Below are 18,222 nucleotides of genomic sequence, written 5' to 3' on the forward strand. Positions count from 1 at the left end.
ATACCTGCGCACAGCAGCAGCCACCTTCAGTCTGCTGCTGGACAGCCAGCAGCAGCAGCAGCAGGAGAGGTAATTAATCAGCAACCCTCCTGCTAAGGGTAGACAGCTGCTCGTTCCACCCCCCCCCCCCCGCCTTAATTGGTTCTCCTCCCTTCCAACGGTGTTGAGGCGGGTGGGAACAGCTGGGGGTTGAGGGTACTGTGCTAAAAGAGGTGGAGTTATGCAGATCTAAAACGCGTGGATTGCAGCAGCAGCAAGCCGAAAAGTGCAGGCATGTGAGGGATCTAGAGGTTGACAGCATGTCTTCTTAACGGGAGTCCAGGTGGCCATCTCCACAAATGGACTTTTCAGAATCCTTGGGTGGCACCGTAGTCGGAAACCAATTCTGGTTATCGCTTCTCGGCCTTTTGGCTAAGATCAAGTGTAGTATCTGTTCTTATCAGTTTAATATCTGATACGTCCCCTATCTGGGGACCATATATTAAATGGATTTTTAGAACAGGGAGATGGAAAAAGAGCTTGCTCTGTCCACTCCACGCATTGACCTGGTATTCCAGTATCTCCAGGACCGGTGCACCCCTTCTTTAATGCAGTTTCTAAAATCAGAAAGAATTGAATTCAATGCTTTTTGTTCATTTTGCTTGTTTGTCGGATTTTGGGATGGACTCTTTGGCTTTGCTTTTCTTCTCCTCATTGGATTTTTCATGTTAAAAGTTGCAGAAGCCAGATGACAAGCTCATTTTGGTTCAACTTCAGCAACTGTGCATTGCATTGCCATGTAATGTAATGTAATGCAATGCTATCTATCTAGCTCTCCCTCTATACTTCCTTTTGGATAAACAGACATATTAGGCAAGCATTTTGGAGCTTTCACCTAAATAACTACAGGTGGTGAGATAAGCTGCACAATATAATTGACCTTTCAGTATATTGTTGCACACACACCATCTATTTAGCAAATGCCCTTGTTATCAACAGCAGCCTTTTAAACTCACCTGAGCTAACAGGTATGTGAGCTGGTTACTCTGCTGCGCTTAAAATTTCTTTTTTGGTTTGCTACAATGCCTTTTCTGAAACGTTGTCTCCCTCTGCTGGAACACTGACTTCTTTCATTTAATGCCTGCAGACTATAAAAGAGAAACCAACCCAAAAAGTTTGGTTGATTAGTCTGTGGCATTCTTTTAAACTGTTGCTTATGGCGGTCTCTGTGAGCTTCTCAGTGACATTCAGCCATCCAGGTATCCCGCCTGCAGTAGACGGAATGTGGCAATGGAACGCTGGCTGCGCGTGTCATAATAGGCTCTGAGCCTTTATATACCTGCGCACAGCAGCAGCCACCTTCAGTCTGCTGCTGGACAGCCAGCAGCAGCAGCAGCAGGAGAGGTAATTAATCAGCAACCCTCCTGCTAAGGGTAGACAGCTGCTCGTTCCACCCCCCCCCCGCCTTAATTGGTTCTCCTCCCTTCCAACGGTGTTGAGGCGGGTGGGAACAGCCGGGGGTTGAGGGTACTGTGCTAAAAGAGGTGGAGTTATGCAGATCTATAACGCGTGGATTGCAGCAGCAGCAAGCCGAAAAGTGCAGGCATGTGAGGGATCTAGAGGTTGACAGCATGTCTTCTTAACGGGAGTCCAGGTGGCCATCTCCACAAATGGACTTTTCAGAATCCTTGGGTGGCACCGTAGTCGGAAACCAATTCTGGTTATCGCTTCTCGGCCTTTTGGCTAAGATCAAGTGTAGTATCTGTTCTTATCAGTTTAATATCTGATACGTCCCCTATCTGGGGACCATATATTAAATGGATTTTTAGAACAGGGAGATGGAAAAAGAGCTTGCTCTGTCCACTCCACGCATTGACCTGGTATTCCAGTATCTCCAGGACCGGTGCACCCCTTCTTTAATGCAGTTTCTAAAATCAGAAAGAATTGAATTCAATGCTTTTTGTTCATTTTGCTTGTTTGTCGGATTTTGGGATGGACTCTTTGGCTTTGCTTTTCTTCTCCTCATTGGATTTTTCATGTTAAAAGTTGCAGAAGCCAGATGACAAGCTCATTTTGGTTCAACTTCAGCAACTGTGCATTGCATTGCCATGTAATGTAATGTAATGCAATGCTATCTATCTAGCTCTCCCTCTATACTTCCTTTTGGATAAACAGACATATTAGGCAAGCATTTTGGAGCTTTCACCTAAATAACTACAGGTGGTGAGATAAGCTGCACAATATAATTGACCTTTCAGTATATTGTTGCACACACACCATCTATTTAGCAAATGCCCTTGTTATCAACAGCAGCCTTTTAAACTCACCTGAGCTAACAGGTATGTGAGCTGGTTACTCTGCTGCGCTTAAAATTTCTTTTTTGGTTTGCTACAATGCCTTTTCTGAAACGTTGTCTCCCTCTGCTGGAACACTGACTTCTTTCATTTAATGCCTGCAGACTATAAAAGAGAAACCAACCCAAAAAGTTTGGTTGATTAGTCTGTGGCATTCTTTTAAACTGTTGCTTATGGCGGTCTCTGTGAGCTTCTCAGTGACATTCAGCCATCCAGGTATCCCGCCTGCAGTAGTCGGAATGTGGCAATGGAACGCTGGCTGCGCGTGTCATAATAGGCTCTGAGCCTTTATATACCTGCGCACAGCAGCAGCCACCTTCAGTCTGCTGCTGGACAGCCAGCAGCAGCAGCAGCAGGAGAGGTAATTAATCAGCAACCCTCCTGCTAAGGGTAGACAGCTGCTCGTTCCACCCCCCCCCCCGCCTTAATTGGTTCTCCTCCCTTCCAACGGTGTTGAGGCGGGTGGGAACAGCTGGGGGTTGAGGGTACTGTGCTAAAAGAGGTGGAGTTATGCAGATCTAAAACGCGTGGATTGCAGCAGCAGCAAGCCGAAAAGTGCAGGCATGTGAGGGATCTAGAGGTTGACAGCATGTCTTCTTAACGGGAGTCCAGGTGGCCATCTCCACAAATGGACTTTTCAGAATCCTTGGGTGGCACCGTAGTCGGAAACCAATTCTGGTTATCGCTTCTCGGCCTTTTGGCTAAGATCAAGTGTAGTATCTGTTCTTATCAGTTTAATATCTGATACGTCCCCTATCTGGGGACCATATATTAAATGGATTTTTAGAACAGGGAGATGGAAAAAGAGCTTGCTCTGTCCACTCCACGCATTGACCTGGTATTGCAGTATCTCCAGGACCGGTGCACCCCTTCTTTAATGCAGTTTCTAAAATCAGAAAGAATTGAATTCAATGCTTTTTGTTCATTTTGCTTGTTTGTCGGATTTTGGGATGGACTCTTTGGCTTTGCTTTTCTTCTCCTCATTGGATTTTTCATGTTAAAAGTTGCAGAAGCCAGATGACAAGCTCATTTTGGTTCAACTTCAGCAACTCTGCATTGCATTGCCATGTAATGTAATGTAATGCAATGCTATCTATCTAGCTCTCCCTCTATACTTCCTTTTGGATAAACAGACATATTAGGCAAGCATTTTGGAGCTTTCACCTAAATAACTACAGGTGGTGAGATAAGCTGCACAATATAATTGACCTTTCAGTATATTGTTGCACACACACCATCTATTTAGCAAATGCCCTTGTTATCAACAGCAGCCTTTTAAACTCACCTGAGCTAACAGGTATGTGAGCTGGTTACTCTGCTGCGCTTAAAATTTCTTTTTTGGTTTGCTACAATGCCTTTTCTGAAACGTTGTCTCCCTCTGCTGGAACACTGACTTCTTTCATTTAATGCCTGCAGACTATAAAAGAGAAACCAACCCAAAAAGTTTGGTTGATTAGTCTGTGGCATTCTTTTAAACTGTTGCTTATGGCGGTCTCTGTGAGCTTCTCAGTGACATTCAGCCATCCAGGTATCCCGCCTGCAGTAGACGGAATGTGGCAATGGAACGCTGGCTGCGCGTGTCATAATAGGCTCTGAGCCTTTATATACCTGCGCACAGCAGCAGCCACCTTCAGTCTGCTGCTGGACAGCCAGCAGCAGCAGCAGCAGGAGAGGTAATTAATCAGCAACCCTCCTGCTAAGGGTAGACAGCTGCTCGTTCCACCCCCCCCCCCGCCTTAATTGGTTCTCCTCCCTTCCAACGGTGTTGAGGCGGGTGGGAACAGCCGGGGGTTGAGGGTACTGTGCTAAAAGAGGTGGAGTTATGCAGATCTATAACGCGTGGATTGCAGCAGCAGCAAGCCGAAAAGTGCAGGCATGTGAGGGATCTAGAGGTTGACAGCATGTCTTCTTAACGGGAGTCCAGGTGGCCATCTCCACAAATGGACTTTTCAGAATCCTTGGGTGGCACCGTAGTCGGAAACCAATTCTGGTTATCGCTTCTCGGCCTTTTGGCTAAGATCAAGTGTAGTATCTGTTCTTATCAGTTTAATATCTGATACGTCCCCTATCTGGGGACCATATATTAAATGGATTTTTAGAACAGGGAGATGGAAAAAGAGCTTGCTCTGTCCACTCCACGCATTGACCTGGTATTCCAGTATCTCCAGGACCGGTGCACCCCTTCTTTAATGCAGTTTCTAAAATCAGAAAGAATTGAATTCAATGCTTTTTGTTCATTTTGCTTGTTTGTCGGATTTTGGGATGGACTCTTTGGCTTTGCTTTTCTTCTCCTCATTGGATTTTTCATGTTAAAAGTTGCAGAAGCCAGATGACAAGCTCATTTTGGTTCAACTTCAGCAACTGTGCATTGCATTGCCATGTAATGTAATGTAATGCAATGCTATCTATCTAGCTCTCCCTCTATACTTCCTTTTGGATAAACAGACATATTAGGCAAGCATTTTGGAGCTTTCACCTAAATAACTACAGGTGGTGAGATAAGCTGCACAATATAATTGACCTTTCAGTATATTGTTGCACACACACCATCTATTTAGCAAATGCCCTTGTTATCAACAGCAGCCTTTTAAACTCACCTGAGCTAACAGGTATGTGAGCTGGTTACTCTGCTGCGCTTAAAATTTCTTTTTTGGTTTGCTACAATGCCTTTTCTGAAACGTTGTCTCCCTCTGCTGGAACACTGACTTCTTTCATTTAATGCCTGCAGACTATAAAAGAGAAACCAACCCAAAAAGTTTGGTTGATTAGTCTGTGGCATTCTTTTAAACTGTTGCTTATGGCGGTCTCTGTGAGCTTCTCAGTGACATTCAGCCATCCAGGTATCCCGTCTGCAGTAGACGGAATGTGGCAATGGAACGCTGGCTGCGCGTGTCATAATAGGCTCTGAGCCTTTATATATCTGCGCACAGCAGCAGCCACCTTCAGTCTGCTGCTGGACAGCCAGCAGCAGCAGCAGCAGGAGAGGTACTTAATCAGCAACCCTCCTGCTAAGGGTAGACAGCTGCTCGTTCCACCCCCCCCCCCGCCTTAATTGGTTCTCCTCCCTTCCAACGGTGTTGAGGCGGGTGGGAACAGCCGGGGGTTGAGGGTACTGTGCTAAAAGAGGTGGAGTTATGCAGATCTAAAACGCGTGGATTGCAGCAGCAGCAAGCCGAAAAGTGCAGGCATGTGAGGGATCTAGAGGTTGACAGCATGTCTTCTTAACGGGAGTCCAGGTGGCCATCTCCACAAATGGACTTTTCAGAATCCTTGGGTGGCACCGTAGTCGGAAACCAATTCTGGTTATCGCTTCTCGGCCTTTTGGCTAAGATCAAGTGTAGTATCTGTTCTTATCAGTTTAATATCTGATACGTCCCCTATCTGGGGACCATATATTAAATGGATTTTTAGAACAGGGAGATGGAAAAAGAGCTTGCTCTGTCCACTCCACGCATTGACCTGGTATTGCAGTATCTCCAGGACCGGTGCACCCCTTCTTTAATGCAGTTTCTAAAATCAGAAAGAATTGAATTCAATGCTTTTTGTTCATTTTGCTTGTTTGTCGGATTTTGGGATGGACACTTTGGCTTTGCTTTTCTTCTCCTCATTGGATTTTTCATGTTAAAAGTTGCAGAAGCCAGATGACAAGCTCATTTTGGTTCAACTTCAGCAACTGTGCATTGCATTGCCATGTAATGTAATGTAATGCAATGCTATCTATCTAGCTCTCCCTCTATACTTCCTTTTGGATAAACAGACATATTAGGCAAGCATTTTGGAGCTTTCACCTAAATAACTACAGGTGGTGAGATAAGCTGCACAATATAATTGACCTTTCAGTATATTGTTGCACACACACCATCTATTTAGCAAATGCCCTTGTTATCAACAGCAGCCTTTTAAACTCACCTGAGCTAACAGGTATGTGAGCTGGTTACTCTGCTGCGCTTAAAATTTCTTTTTTGGTTTGCTACAATGCCTTTTCTGAAACGTTGTCTCCCTCTGCTGGAACACTGACTTCTTTCATTTAATGCCTGCAGACTATAAAAGAGAAACCAACCCAAAAAGTTTGGTTGATTAGTCTGTGGCATTCTTTTAAACTGTTGCTTATGGCGGTCTCTGTGAGCTTCTCAGTGACATTCAGCCATCCAGGTATCCCGCCTGCAGTAGACGGAATGTGGCAATGGAACGCTGGCTGCGCGTGTCATAATAGGCTCTGAGCCTTTATATACCTGCGCACAGCAGCAGCCACCTTCAGTCTGCTGCTGGACAGCCAGCAGCAGCAGGAGAGGTACTTAATCAGCAACCCTCCTGCTAAGGGTAGACAGCTGCTCGTTCCACCCCCCCCCCCGCCTTAATTGGTTCTCCTCCCTTCCAACGGTGTTGAGGCGGGTGGGAACAGCCGGGGGTTGAGGGTACTGTGCTAAAAGTGGTGGAGTTATGCAGATCTAAAACGCGTGGATTGCAGCAGCAGCAAGCCGAAAAGTGCAGGCATGTGAGGGATCTAGAGGTTGACAGCATGTCTTCTTAACGGGAGTCCAGGTGGCCATCTCCACAAATGGACTTTTCAGAATCCTTGGGTGGCACCGTAGTCGGAAACCAATTCTGGTTATCGCTTCTCGGCCTTTTGGCTAAGATCAAGTGTAGTATCTGTTCTTATCAGTTTAATATCTGATACGTCCCCTATCTGGGGACCATATATTAAATGGATTTTTAGAACAGGGAGATGGAAAAAGAGCTTGCTCTGTCCACTCCACGCATTGACCTGGTATTGCAGTATCTCCAGGACCGGTGCACCCCTTCTTTAATGCAGTTTCTAAAATCAGAAAGAATTGAATTCAATGCTTTTTGTTCATTTTGCTTGTTTGTCGGATTTTGGGATGGACACTTTGGCTTTGCTTTTCTTCTCCTCATTGGATTTTTCATGTTAAAAGTTGCAGAAGCCAGATGACAAGCTCATTTTGGTTCAACTTCAGCAACTGTGCATTGCATTGCCATGTAATGTAATGTAATGCAATGCTATCTATCTAGCTCTCCCTCTATACTTCCTTTTGGATAAACAGACATATTAGGCAAGCATTTTGGAGCTTTCACCTAAATAACTACAGGTGGTGAGATAAGCTGCACAATATAATTGACCTTTCAGTATATTGTTGCACACACACCATCTATTTAGCAAATGCCCTTGTTATCAACAGCAGCCTTTTAAACTCACCTGAGCTAACAGGTATGTGAGCTGGTTACTCTGCTGCGCTTAAAATTTCTTTTTTGGTTTGCTACAATGCCTTTTCTGAAACGTTGTCTCCCTCTGCTGGAACACTGACTTCTTTCATTTAATGCCTGCAGACTATAAAAGAGAAACCAACCCAAAAAGTTTGGTTGATTAGTCTGTGGCATTCTTTTAAACTGTTGCTTATGGCGGTCTCTGTGAGCTTCTCAGTGACATTCAGCCATCCAGGTATCCCGCCTGCAGTAGACGGAATGTGGCAATGGAACGCTGGCTGCGCGTGTCATAATAGGCTCTGAGCCTTTATATACCTGCGCACAGCAGCAGCCACCTTCAGTCTGCTGCTGGACAGCCAGCAGCAGCAGCAGCAGGAGAGGTAATTAATCAGCAACCCTCCTGCTAAGGGTAGACAGCTGCTCGTTCCACCCCCCCCCCCGCCTTAATTGGTTCTCCTCCCTTCCAACGGTGTTGAGGCGGGTGGGAACAGCCGGGGGTTGAGGGTACTGTGCTAAAAGAGGTGGAGTTATGCAGATCTAAAACGCGTGGATTGCAGCAGCAGCAAGCCGAAAAGTGCAGGCATGTGAGGGATCTAGAGGTTGACAGCATGTCTTCTTAACGGGAGTCCAGGTGGCCATCTCCACAAATGGACTTTTCAGAATCCTTGGGTGGCACCGTAGTCGGAAACCAATTCTGGTTATCGCTTCTCGGCCTTTTGGCTAAGATCAAGTGTAGTATCTGTTCTTATCAGTTTAATATCTGATACGTCCCCTATCTGGGGACCATATATTAAATGGATTTTTAGAACAGGGAGATGGAAAAAGAGCTTGCTCTGTCCACTCCACGCATTGACCTGGTATTGCAGTATCTCCAGGACCGGTGCACCCCTTCTTTAATGCAGTTTCTAAAATCAGAAAGAATTGAATTCAATGCTTTTTGTTCATTTTGCTTGTTTGTCGGATTTTGGGATGGACTCTTTGGCTTTGCTTTTCTTCTCCTCATTGGATTTTTCATGTTAAAAGTTGCAGAAGCCAGATGACAAGCTCATTTTGGTTCAACTTCAGCAACTGTGCATTGCATTGCCATGTAATGTAATGTAATGCAATGCTATCTATCTAGCTCTCCCTCTATACTTCCTTTTGGATAAACAGACATATTAGGCAAGCATTTTGGAGCTTTCACCTAAATAACTACAGGTGGTGAGATAAGCTGCACAATATAATTGACCTTTCAGTATATTGTTGCACACACACCATCTATTTAGCAAATGCCCTTGTTATCAACAGCAGCCTTTTAAACTCACCTGAGCTAACAGGTATGTGAGCTGGTTACTCTGCTGCGCTTAAAATTTCTTTTTTGGTTTGCTACAATGCCTTTTCTGAAACGTTGTCTCCCTCTGCTGGAACACTGACTTCTTTCATTTAATGCCTGCAGACTATAAAAGAGAAACCAACCCAAAAAGTTTGGTTGATTAGTCTGTGGCATTCTTTTAAACTGTTGCTTATGGCGGTCTCTGTGAGCTTCTCAGTGACATTCAGCCATCCAGGTATCCCGCCTGCAGTAGACGGAATGTGGCAATGGAACGCTGGCTGCGCGTGTCATAATAGGCTCTGAGCCTTTATATACCTGCGCACAGCAGCAGCCACCTTCAGTCTGCTGCTGGACAGCCAGCAGCAGCAGCAGCAGGAGAGGTAATTAATCAGCAACCCTCCTGCTAAGGGTAGACAGCTGCTCGTTCCACCCCCCCCCCCGCCTTAATTGGTTCTCCTCCCTTCCAACGGTGTTGAGGCGGGTGGGAACAGCCGGGGGTTGAGGGTACTGTGCTAAAAGAGGTGGAGTTATGCAGATCTAAAACGCGTGGATTGCAGCAGCAGCAAGCCGAAAAGTGCAGGCATGTGAGGGATCTAGAGGTTGACAGCATGTCTTCTTAACGGGAGTCCAGGTGGCCATCTCCACAAATGGACTTTTCAGAATCCTTGGGTGGCACCGTAGTCGGAAACCAATTCTGGTTATCGCTTCTCGGCCTTTTGGCTAAGATCAAGTGTAGTATCTGTTCTTATCAGTTTAATATCTGATACGTCCCCTATCTGGGGACCATATATTAAATGGATTTTTAGAACAGGGAGATGGAAAAAGAGCTTGCTCTGTCCACTCCACGCATTGACCTGGTATTGCAGTATCTCCAGGACCGGTGCACCCCTTCTTTAATGCAGTTTCTAAAATCAGAAAGAATTGAATTCAATGCTTTTTGTTCATTTTGCTTGTTTGTCGGATTTTGGGATGGACTCTTTGGCTTTGCTTTTCTTCTCCTCATTGGATTTTTCATGTTAAAAGTTGCAGAAGCCAGATGACAAGCTCATTTTGGTTCAACTTCAGCAACTGTGCATTGCATTGCCATGTAATGTAATGTAATGCAATGCTATCTATCTAGCTCTCCCTCTATACTTCCTTTTGGATAAACAGACATATTAGGCAAGCATTTTGGAGCTTTCACCTAAATAACTACAGGTGGTGAGATAAGCTGCACAATATAATTGACCTTTCAGTATATTGTTGCACACACACCATCTATTTAGCAAATGCCCTTGTTATCAACAGCAGCCTTTTAAACTCACCTGAGCTAACAGGTATGTGAGCTGGTTACTCTGCTGCGCTTAAAATTTCTTTTTTGGTTTGCTACAATGCCTTTTCTGAAACGTTGTCTCCCTCTGCTGGAACACTGACTTCTTTCATTTAATGCCTGCAGACTATAAAAGAGAAACCAACCCAAAAAGTTTGGTTGATTAGTCTGTGGCATTCTTTTAAACTGTTGCTTATGGCTGTCTCTGTGAGCTTCTCAGTGACATTCAGCCATCCAGGTATCCCGCCTGCAGTAGACGGAATGTGGCAATGGAACGCTGGCTGCGCGTGTCATAATAGGCTCTGAGCCTTTATATACCTGCGCACAGCAGCAGCCACCTTCAGTCTGCTGCTGGACAGCCAGCAGCAGCAGCAGCAGGAGAGGTAATTAATCAGCAACCCTCCTGCTAAGGGTAGACAGCTGCTCGTTCCACCCCCCCCCCCGCCTTAATTGGTTCTCCTCCCTTCCAACGGTGTTGAGGCGGGTGGGAACAGCCGGGGGTTGAGGGTACTGTGCTAAAAGAGGTGGAGTTATGCAGATCTAAAACGCGTGGATTGCAGCAGCAGCAAGCCGAAAAGTGCAGGCATGTGAGGGATCTAGAGGTTGACAGCATGTCTTCTTAACGGGAGTCCAGGTGGCCATCTCCATAAATGGACTTTTCAGAATCCTTGGGTGGCACCGTAGTCGGAAACCAATTCTGGTTATCGCTTCTCGGCCTTTTGGCTAAGATCAAGTGTAGTATCTGTTCTTATCAGTTTAATATCTGATACGTCCCCTATCTGGGGACCATATATTAAATGGATTTTTAGAACAGGGAGATGGAAAAAGAGCTTGCTCTGTCCACTCCACGCATTGACCTGGTATTGCAGTATCTCCAGGACCGGTGCACCCCTTCTTTAATGCAGTTTCTAAAATCAGAAAGAATTGAATTCAATGCTTTTTGTTCATTTTGCTTGTTTGTCGGATTTTGGGATGGACTCTTTGGCTTTGCTTTTCTTCTCCTCATTGGATTTTTCATGTTAAAAGTTGCAGAAGCCAGATGACAAGCTCATTTTGGTTCAACTTCAGCAACTGTGCATTGCATTGCCATGTAATGTAATGTAATGCAATGCTATCTATCTAGCTCTCCCTCTATACTTCCTTTTGGATAAACAGACATATTAGGCAAGCATTTTGGAGCTTTCACCTAAATAACTACAGGTGGTGAGATAAGCTGCACAATATAATTGACCTTTCAGTATATTGTTGCACACACACCATCTATTTAGCAAATGCCCTTGTTATCAACAGCAGCCTTTTAAACTCACCTGAGCTAACAGGTATGTGAGCTGGTTACTCTGCTGCGCTTAAAATTTCTTTTTTGGTTTGCTACAATGCCTTTTCTGAAACGTTGTCTCCCTCTGCTGGAACACTGACTTCTTTCATTTAATGCCTGCAGACTATAAAAGAGAAACCAACCCAAAAAGTTTGGTTGATTAGTCTGTGGCATTCTTTTAAACTGTTGCTTATGGCGGTCTCTGTGAGCTTCTCAGTGACATTCAGCCATCCAGGTATCCCGCCTGCAGTAGACGGAATGTGGCAATGGAACGCTGGCTGCGCGTGTCATAATAGGCTCTGAGCCTTTATATACCTGCGCACAGCAGCAGCCACCTTCAGTCTGCTGCTGGACAGCCAGCAGCAGCAGCAGCAGGAGAGGTAATTAATCAGCAACCCTCCTGCTAAGGGTAGACAGCTGCTCGTTCCACCCCCCCCCCGCCTTAATTGGTTCTCCTCCCTTCCAACGGTGTTGAGGCGGGTGGGAACAGCCGGGGGTTGAGGGTACTGTGCTAAAAGAGGTGGAGTTATGCAGATCTAAAACGCGTGGATTGCAGCAGCAGCAAGCCGAAAAGTGCAGGCATGTGAGGGATCTAGAGGTTGACAGCATGTCTTCTTAACGGGAGTCCAGGTGGCCATCTCCACAAATGGACTTTTCAGAATCCTTGGGTGGCACCGTAGTCGGAAACCAATTCTGGTTATCGCTTCTCGGCCTTTTGGCTAAGATCAAGTGTAGTATCTGTTCTTATCAGTTTAATATCTGATACGTCCCCTATCTGGGGACCATATATTAAATGGATTTTTAGAACAGGGAGATGGAAAAAGAGCTTGCTCTGTCCACTCCACGCATTGACCTGGTATTGCAGTATCTCCAGGACCGGTGCACCCCTTCTTTAATGCAGTTTCTAAAATCAGAAAGAATTGAATTCAATGCTTTTTGTTCATTTTGCTTGTTTGTCGGATTTTGGGATGGACTCTTTGGCTTTGCTTTTCTTCTCCTCATTGGATTTTTCATGTTAAAAGTTGCAGAAGCCAGATGACAAGCTCATTTTGGTTCAACTTCAGCAACTCTGCATTGCATTGCCATGTAATGTAATGTAATGCAATGCTATCTATCTAGCTCTCCCTCTATACTTCCTTTTGGATAAACAGACATATTAGGCAAGCATTTTGGAGCTTTCACCTAAATAACTACAGGTGGTGAGATAAGCTGCACAATATAATTGACCTTTCAGTATATTGTTGCACACACACCATCTATTTAGCAAATGCCCTTGTTATCAACAGCAGCCTTTTAAACTCACCTGAGCTAACAGGTATGTGAGCTGGTTACTCTGCTGCGCTTAAAATTTCTTTTTTGGTTTGCTACAATGCCTTTTCTGAAACGTTGTCTCCCTCTGCTGGAACACTGACTTCTTTCATTTAATGCCTGCAGACTATAAAAGAGAAACCAACCCAAAAAGTTTGGTTGATTAGTCTGTGGCATTCTTTTAAACTGTTGCTTATGGCGGTCTCTGTGAGCTTCTCAGTGACATTCAGCCATCCAGGTATCCCGCCTGCAGTAGACGGAATGTGGCAATGGAACGCTGGCTGCGCGTGTCATAATAGGCTCTGAGCCTTTATATACCTGCGCACAGCAGCAGCCACCTTCAGTCTGCTGCTGGACAGCCAGCAGCAGCAGCAGCAGGAGAGGTAATTAATCAGCAACCCTCCTGCTAAGGGTAGACAGCTGCTCGTTCCACCCCCCCCCCGCCTTAATTGGTTCTCCTCCCTTCCAACGGTGTTGAGGCGGGTGGGAACAGCCGGGGGTTGAGGGTACTGTGCTAAAAGAGGTGGAGTTATGCAGATCTAAAACGCGTGGATTGCAGCAGCAGCAAGCCGAAAAGTGCAGGCATGTGAGGGATCTAGAGGTTGACAGCATGTCTTCTTAACGGGAGTCCAGGTGGCCATCTCCACAAATGGACTTTTCAGAATCCTTGGGTGGCACCGTAGTCGGAAACCAATTCTGGTTATCGCTTCTCGGCCTTTTGGCTAAGATCAAGTGTAGTATCTGTTCTTATCAGTTTAATATCTGATACGTCCCCTATCTGGGGACCATATATTAAATGGATTTTTAGAACAGGGAGATGGAAAAAGAGCTTGCTCTGTCCACTCCACGCATTGACCTGGTATTGCAGTATCTCCAGGACCGGTGCACCCCTTCTTTAATGCAGTTTCTAAAATCAGAAAGAATTGAATTCAATGCTTTTTGTTCATTTTGCTTGTTTGTCGGATTTTGGGATGGACTCTTTGGCTTTGCTTTTCTTCTCCTCATTGGATTTTTCATGTTAAAAGTTGCAGAAGCCAGATGACAAGCTCATTTTGGTTCAACTTCAGCAACTGTGCATTGCATTGCCATGTAATGTAATGTAATGCAATGCTATCTATCTAGCTCTCCCTCTATACTTCCTTTTGGATAAACAGACATATTAGGCAAGCATTTTGGAGCTTTCACCTAAATAACTACAGGTGGTGAGATAAGCTGCACAATATAATTGACCTTTCAGTATATTGTTGCACACACACCATCTATTTAGCAAATGCCCTTGTTATCAACAGCAGCCTTTTAAACTCACCTGAGCTAACAGGTATGTGAGCTGGTTACTCTGCTGCGCTTAAAATTTCTTTTTTGGTTTGCTACAATGCCTTTTCTGAAACGTTGTCTCCCTCTGCTGGAACACTGACTTCTTTCATTTAATGCCTGCAGACTATAAAAGAGAAACCAACCCAAAAAGTTTGGTTGATTAGTCTGTGGCATTCTTTTAAACTGTTGCTTATGGCGGTCTCTGTGAGCTTCTCAGTGACATTCAGCCATCCAGGTATCCCGCCTGCAGTAGACGGAATGTGGCAATGGAACGCTGGCTGCGCGTGTCATAATAGGCTCTGAGCCTTTATATACCTGCGCACAGCAGCAGCCACCTTCAGTCTGCTGCTGGACAGCCAGCAGCAGCAGCAGCAGGAGAGGTAATTAATCAGCAACCCTCCTGCTAAGGGTAGACAGCTGCTCGTTCCACCCCCCCCCCGCCTTAATTGGTTCTCCTCCCTTCCAACGGTGTTGAGGCGGGTGGGAACAGCCGGGGGTTGAGGGTACTGTGCTAAAAGAGGTGGAGTTATGCAGATCTAAAACGCGTGGATTGCAGCAGCAGCAAGCCGAAAAGTGCAGGCATGTGAGGGATCTAGAGGTTGACAGCATGTCTTCTTAACGGGAGTCCAGGTGGCCATCTCCACAAATGGACTTTTCAGAATCCTTGGGTGGCACCGTAGTCGGAAACCAATTCTGGTTATCGCTTCTCGGCCTTTTGGCTAAGATCAAGTGTAGTATCTGTTCTTATCAGTTTAATATCTGATACGTCCCCTATCTGGGGACCATATATTAAATGGATTTTTAGAACAGGGAGATGGAAAAAGAGCTTGCTCTGTCCACTCCACGCATTGACCTGGTATTGCAGTATCTCCAGGACCGGTGCACCCCTTCTTTAATGCAGTTTCTAAAATCAGAAAGAATTGAATTCAATGCTTTTTGTTCATTTTGCTTGTTTGTCGGATTTTGGGATGGACTCTTTGGCTTTGCTTTTCTTCTCCTCATTGGATTTTTCATGTTAAAAGTTGCAGAAGCCAGATGACAAGCTCATTTTGGTTCAACTTCAGCAACTGTGCATTGCATTGCCATGTAATGTAATGTAATGCAATGCTATCTATCTAGCTCTCCCTCTATACTTCCTTTTGGATAAACAGACATATTAGGCAAGCATTTTGGAGCTTTCACCTAAATAACTACAGGTGGTGAGATAAGCTGCACAATATAATTGACCTTTCAGTATATTGTTGCACACACACCATCTATTTAGCAAATGCCCTTGTTATCAACAGCAGCCTTTTAAACTCACCTGAGCTAACAGGTATGTGAGCTGGTTACTCTGCTGCGCTTAAAATTTCTTTTTTGGTTTGCTACAATGCCTTTTCTGAAACGTTGTCTCCCTCTGCTGGAACACTGACTTCTTTCATTTAATGCCTGCAGACTATAAAAGAGAAACCAACCCAAAAAGTTTGGTTGATTAGTCTGTGGCATTCTTTTAAACTGTTGCTTATGGCGGTCTCTGTGAGCTTCTCAGTGACATTCAGCCATCCAGGTATCCCGCCTGCAGTAGACGGAATGTGGCAATGGAACGCTGGCTGCGCGTGTCATAATAGGCTCTGAGCCTTTATATACCTGCGCACAGCAGCAGCCACCTTCAGTCTGCTGCTGGACAGCCAGCAGCAGCAGCAGCAGGAGAGGTAATTAATCAGCAACCCTCCTGCTAAGGGTAGACAGCTGCTCGTTCCACCCCCCCCCCCCGCCTTAATTGGTTCTCCTCCCTTCCAACGGTGTTGAGGCGGGTGGGAACAGCCGGGGGTTGAGGGTACTGTGCTAAAAGAGGTGGAGTTATGCAGATCTAAAACGCGTGGATTGCAGCAGCAGCAAGCCGAAAAGTGCAGGCATGTGAGGGATCTAGAGGTTGACAGCATGTCTTCTTAACGGGAGTCCAGGTGGCCATCTCCACAAATGGACTTTTCAGAATCCTTGGGTGGCACCGTAGTCGGAAACCAATTCTGGTTATCGCTTCTCGGCCTTTTGGCTAAGATCAAGTGTAGTATCTGTTCTTATCAGTTTAATATCTGATACGTCCCCTATCTGGGGACCATATATTAAATGGATTTTTAGAACAGGGAGATGGAAAAAGAGCTTGCTCTGTCCACTCCACGCATTGACCTGGTATTGCAGTATCTCCAGGACTGGTGCACCCCTTCTTTAATGCAGTTTCTAAAATCAGAAAGAATTGAATTCAATGCTTTTTGTTCATTTTGCTTGTTTGTCGGATTTTGGGATGGACTCTTTGGCTTTGCTTTTCTTCTCCTCATTGGATTTTTCATGTTAAAAGTTGCAGAAGCCAGATGACAAGCTCATTTTGGTTCAACTTCAGCAACTGTGCATTGCATTGCCATGTAATGTAATGTAATGCAATGCTATCTATCTAGCTCTCCCTCTATACTTCCTTTTGGATAAACAGACATATTAGGCAAGCATTTTGGAGCTTTCACCTAAATAACTACAGGTGGTGAGATAAGCTGCACAATATAATTGACCTTTCAGTATATTGTTGCACACACACCATCTATTTAGCAAATGCCCTTGTTATCAACAGCAGCCTTTTAAACTCACCTGAGCTAACAGGTATGTGAGCTGGTTACTCTGCTGCGCTTAAAATTTCTTTTTTGGTTTGCTACAATGCCTTTTCTGAAACGTTGTCTCCCTCTGCTGGAACACTGACTTCTTTCATTTAATGCCTGCAGACTATAAAAGAGAAACCAACCCAAAAAGTTTGGTTGATTAGTCTGTGGCATTCTTTTAAACTGTTGCTTATGGCTGTCTCTGTGAGCTTCTCAGTGACATTCAGCCATCCAGGTATCCCGCCTGCAGTAGACGGAATGTGGCAATGGAACGCTGGCTGCGCGTGTCATAATAGGCTCTGAGCCTTTATATACCTGCGCACAGCAGCAGCCACCTTCAGTCTGCTGCTGGACAGCCAGCAGCAGCAGCAGCAGGAGAGGTAATTAATCAGCAACCCTCCTGCTAAGGGTAGACAGCTGCTCGTTCCACCCCCCCCCCGCCTTAATTGGTTCTCCTCCCTTCCAACGGTGTTGAGGCGGGTGGGAACAGCCGGGGGTTGAGGGTACTGTGCTAAAAGAGGTGGAGTTATGCAGATCTAAAACGCGTGGATTGCAGCAGCAGCAAGCCGAAAAGTGCAGGCATGTGAGGGATCTAGAGGTTGACAGCATGTCTTCTTAACGGGAGTCCAGGTGGCCATCTCCACAAATGGACTTTTCAGAATCCTTGGGTGGCACCGTAGTCGGAAACCAATTCTGGTTATCGCTTCTCGGCCTTTTGGCTAAGATCAAGTGTAGTATCTGTTCTTATCAGTTTAATATCTGATACGTCCCCTATCTGGGGACCATATATTAAATGGATTTTTAGAACAGGGAGATGGAAAAAGAGCTTGCTCTGTCCACTCCACGCATTGACCTGGTATTGCAGTATCTCCAGGACCGGTGCACCCCTTCTTTAATGCAGTTTCTTAAATCAGAAAGAATTGAATTCAATGCTTTTTGTTCATTTTGCTTGTTTGTCGGATTTTGGGATGGACTCTTTGGCTTTGCTTTTCTTCTCCTCATTGGATTTTTCATGTTAAAAGTTGCAGAAGCCAGATGACAAGCTCATTTTGGTTCAACTTCAGCAACTGTGCATTGCATTGCCATGTAATGTAATGTAATGCAATGCTATCTATCTAGCTCTCCCTCTATACTTCCTTTTGGATAAACAAACATATTAGGCAAGCATTTTGGAGCTTTCACCTAAATAACTACAGGTGTGAGATAAGCTGCACAATATAATTGACCTTTCAGTATATTGTTGCACACACACCATCTATTTAGCAAATGCCCTTGTTATCAACAGCAGCCTTTTAAACTCACCTGAGCTAACAGGTATGTGAGCTGGTTACTCTGCTGCGCTTAAAATTTCTTTTTTGGTTTGCTACAATGCCTTTTCTGAAACGTTGTCTCCCTCTGCTGGAACACTGACTTCTTTCATTTAATGCCTGCAGACTATAAAAGAGAAAGCAACCCAAAAAGTTTGGTTGATTAGTCTGTGGCAT

The 18,222-nt window shown here is 45.1% G+C and overlaps 14 non-coding genes across 14 annotated transcripts; all 14 read left to right on the forward strand.

The window, feature by feature from the left end:
- The first annotated feature begins 391 nt into the window (after nt 1-391).
- On the forward strand, nt 392-582 carry LOC141195871 (U2 spliceosomal RNA). The gene has a single exon (XR_012268444.1). It is a non-coding gene; the product is annotated as a U2 spliceosomal RNA (small nuclear RNA).
- A 1,120-nt stretch (nt 583-1,702) lies between these two features.
- Nucleotides 1,703-1,893, forward strand: LOC141195872 (U2 spliceosomal RNA). The gene has a single exon (XR_012268445.1). It is a non-coding gene; the product is annotated as a U2 spliceosomal RNA (small nuclear RNA).
- Nucleotides 1,894-3,014: 1,121 nt separating this feature from the next.
- LOC141194843 (U2 spliceosomal RNA) lies at nt 3,015-3,205 on the forward strand. The gene has a single exon (XR_012267462.1). It is a non-coding gene; the product is annotated as a U2 spliceosomal RNA (small nuclear RNA).
- A 1,121-nt stretch (nt 3,206-4,326) lies between these two features.
- On the forward strand, nt 4,327-4,517 carry LOC141195873 (U2 spliceosomal RNA). The gene has a single exon (XR_012268446.1). It is a non-coding gene; the product is annotated as a U2 spliceosomal RNA (small nuclear RNA).
- Nucleotides 4,518-5,638: 1,121 nt separating this feature from the next.
- Nucleotides 5,639-5,829, forward strand: LOC141194855 (U2 spliceosomal RNA). Its single transcript, XR_012267473.1, has one exon. It is a non-coding gene; the product is annotated as a U2 spliceosomal RNA (small nuclear RNA).
- Nucleotides 5,830-6,944: 1,115 nt separating this feature from the next.
- Nucleotides 6,945-7,135, forward strand: LOC141194866 (U2 spliceosomal RNA). The gene has a single exon (XR_012267484.1). It is a non-coding gene; the product is annotated as a U2 spliceosomal RNA (small nuclear RNA).
- Nucleotides 7,136-8,256: 1,121 nt separating this feature from the next.
- LOC141194878 (U2 spliceosomal RNA) lies at nt 8,257-8,447 on the forward strand. Its single transcript, XR_012267495.1, has one exon. It is a non-coding gene; the product is annotated as a U2 spliceosomal RNA (small nuclear RNA).
- Nucleotides 8,448-9,568: 1,121 nt separating this feature from the next.
- LOC141194890 (U2 spliceosomal RNA) lies at nt 9,569-9,759 on the forward strand. Its single transcript, XR_012267507.1, has one exon. It is a non-coding gene; the product is annotated as a U2 spliceosomal RNA (small nuclear RNA).
- A 1,121-nt stretch (nt 9,760-10,880) lies between these two features.
- On the forward strand, nt 10,881-11,071 carry LOC141194902 (U2 spliceosomal RNA). The gene has a single exon (XR_012267518.1). It is a non-coding gene; the product is annotated as a U2 spliceosomal RNA (small nuclear RNA).
- Nucleotides 11,072-12,191: 1,120 nt separating this feature from the next.
- Nucleotides 12,192-12,382, forward strand: LOC141194913 (U2 spliceosomal RNA). Its single transcript, XR_012267529.1, has one exon. It is a non-coding gene; the product is annotated as a U2 spliceosomal RNA (small nuclear RNA).
- A 1,120-nt stretch (nt 12,383-13,502) lies between these two features.
- On the forward strand, nt 13,503-13,693 carry LOC141194925 (U2 spliceosomal RNA). Its single transcript, XR_012267540.1, has one exon. It is a non-coding gene; the product is annotated as a U2 spliceosomal RNA (small nuclear RNA).
- Nucleotides 13,694-14,813: 1,120 nt separating this feature from the next.
- On the forward strand, nt 14,814-15,004 carry LOC141194937 (U2 spliceosomal RNA). The gene has a single exon (XR_012267551.1). It is a non-coding gene; the product is annotated as a U2 spliceosomal RNA (small nuclear RNA).
- Nucleotides 15,005-16,126: 1,122 nt separating this feature from the next.
- Nucleotides 16,127-16,317, forward strand: LOC141195801 (U2 spliceosomal RNA). The gene has a single exon (XR_012268378.1). It is a non-coding gene; the product is annotated as a U2 spliceosomal RNA (small nuclear RNA).
- Nucleotides 16,318-17,437: 1,120 nt separating this feature from the next.
- Nucleotides 17,438-17,628, forward strand: LOC141194949 (U2 spliceosomal RNA). The gene has a single exon (XR_012267562.1). It is a non-coding gene; the product is annotated as a U2 spliceosomal RNA (small nuclear RNA).
- Nucleotides 17,629-18,222: the final 594 nt, after the last annotated feature.

The sequence above is a fragment of the Phyllobates terribilis genome, unplaced genomic scaffold (genome assembly GCF_046119375.1).
Source record: "Phyllobates terribilis strain yellow unplaced genomic scaffold, ASM4611937v1 Scaffold_74__1_contigs__length_7073193, whole genome shotgun sequence".
Taxonomy (NCBI): domain Eukaryota; kingdom Metazoa; phylum Chordata; class Amphibia; order Anura; family Dendrobatidae; genus Phyllobates; species Phyllobates terribilis.